At 47.3% G+C, this 1,885-nt stretch overlaps 2 non-coding genes across 2 annotated transcripts; one reads left to right on the top strand and one right to left on the bottom strand.

The window, feature by feature from the left end:
• The first annotated feature begins 917 nt into the window (after positions 1-917).
• TRNAA-CGC lies at positions 918-989 on the top strand. The gene has a single exon. It is a non-coding gene; the product is annotated as a tRNA-Ala (tRNA).
• A 471-nt stretch (positions 990-1,460) lies between these two features.
• Positions 1,461-1,531, bottom strand: TRNAG-GCC. The gene has a single exon. It is a non-coding gene; the product is annotated as a tRNA-Gly (tRNA).
• Positions 1,532-1,885: the final 354 nt, after the last annotated feature.

Raw genomic sequence — 1,885 nt, 5'->3', positions numbered from 1 at the left:
GGCAACCTGATTACTTTGTATCTACCCCAGCGCTTAGAACAGTGCTCGGTACATAGTAAGCGCTCAACATATACCATTATTATTATAGGTGCACAGCATCTCCCGCTCCAGGCACACTGACAAGTGCACTATTTTAGCAGAGGACTATGCACAGTATGGGGAAGCAAACAGTCATTTGGGGAGGCACAAATCTTGGGGCAGTCACATGGAACTCGGTGAAAACTGGGGAGGCACAAATCTTGGGGCAGTCACATGGAACTCGGTGAAAGAGGGAGGGAGGTAGCTTGGACTTTCAGTTCCACCCCCAAGTGGGTCTGAGGAAAGCAGGGTGATCACTGTGCCCACCAACTCTGTTGTACGGTCCCCCAAGCACTTGATACAGTGCTCTCCACACAATAAACGCCAAATAAATACCATTGATTGATTAGTAGATACAATATAGGCAGAACCGGGCCTAAAAAAAAAAAGAAACACAAACGCCTCTCTCCCCACACTACTTTTACAATCTGGCTGGTCTAACTTTCCATCAGCTCACCTCTCCAAAACCAAAACAAAACCCAGCAGCTTCCTCACGACTTGCTGTTGGGCCCACGGGGTCAGCTGGGTCTGAAGCAGCCTCCGCAGGGAAACTGAGGCCCCACCTGCAGCTTATAAGGAAAAAGGCATCTGACCGGTGGGGAAAAGAGACAGAAGAGCATAGACCCAGCTTCCCTTCCAACTCCCAAGGTTGGTGTGGGCTCCAGAAAAAGCCCACAATTGCAGCAGCAGGTCCCCCGAGGGGGGGACATTCCTGGCAAGTATTGGGAGGGGTGAAAATATCCTGCTTGGCTGCAAAGTTTGCAATAATTCTGGTTCAGCTGCAGAGGGCCGAGGCAGTTGGCCCTGACTAGGCAAACGGGAAACTACAACGACAGCTGGGGGATGTAGCTCAGTGGTAGAGCGCGCGCTTCGCATGTGTGAGGTCCCGGGTTCAATCCCCGGCATCTCCAAAAAAAGCTGCTATTTTAACACTTTGAATTATTTTTTCCCCTAACCGGACCCTTGTGCATTCCCTGCACCATGTCCCAGATCCGTCACATGTGCAACGCATTCAGCCCCAGCGTCGGAGATCCAGAGCAGGCAAACCCTGCCTTTTAAAGTGAAAAGAAATAATGCGCTGGGAGGTCGCTCTGAATCAATCAATCGTATTTATTGAGCGCTTACTGTGTGCAGAGCACTGTAGTAAGCGCTTGGGAAGTCCAAGTTGGCAACATCTAGAGACAGACCCTACCCACCAGTGGGGTCACAGTCTAAAAGGGGGAGATCAGACGGATCCCTCCATTTGGGGACCCTTGCTAGTTGGTCAAAACGTAATTCGTCTCTCCTACTTTGCTATATAATACAATGGTCTGCAAAATAATTGGGTTATGTAGTGAGCGTTACTTTAGTATAATTCCGAAGGAAAAAAAAAAAACGGACGTTGCATTGGCCGGGAATCGAACCCGGGCCTCCCGCGTGGCAGGCGAGAATTCTACCACTGAACCACCAATGCCTCCGGAAAATAAGCCCTTTCAAATATTTACCAATAGTCAAAATGCTAGTTAGTATGGTGTGTTAATTTAATTTTAAATTTAAGTTCAAATTAACTGACGGAAACACAAATATGCGTTTTTTGCGGGGTATTATGTTTGGTTTTTTAACCTCTGGTTCTTAGAAAAAAACATACTAGAAGTCTAAAACAAGAAACAATTTTAAAATAAGGAAAATAAGACACAAGACCTGATTATCTCGTTTCTACCTCAATACTTGGGACGGTGTTTGGCGCATAGTAGGTTCCCCCATTTTCTGGACCATCAGTAACTCGCTTTGTAGCTTCTTGAAGCCTTGTCTTCAAACTGCCCTGCGT

The sequence above is a fragment of the Tachyglossus aculeatus genome, chromosome 19, assembly GCF_015852505.1.
Source record: "Tachyglossus aculeatus isolate mTacAcu1 chromosome 19, mTacAcu1.pri, whole genome shotgun sequence".
Classification (NCBI taxonomy): Eukaryota; Metazoa; Chordata; class Mammalia; order Monotremata; family Tachyglossidae; genus Tachyglossus; species Tachyglossus aculeatus.
The sequence above is the reverse complement of the archived record's forward strand: the minus strand, read 5'-3'. Positions and strand labels throughout refer to the sequence as shown.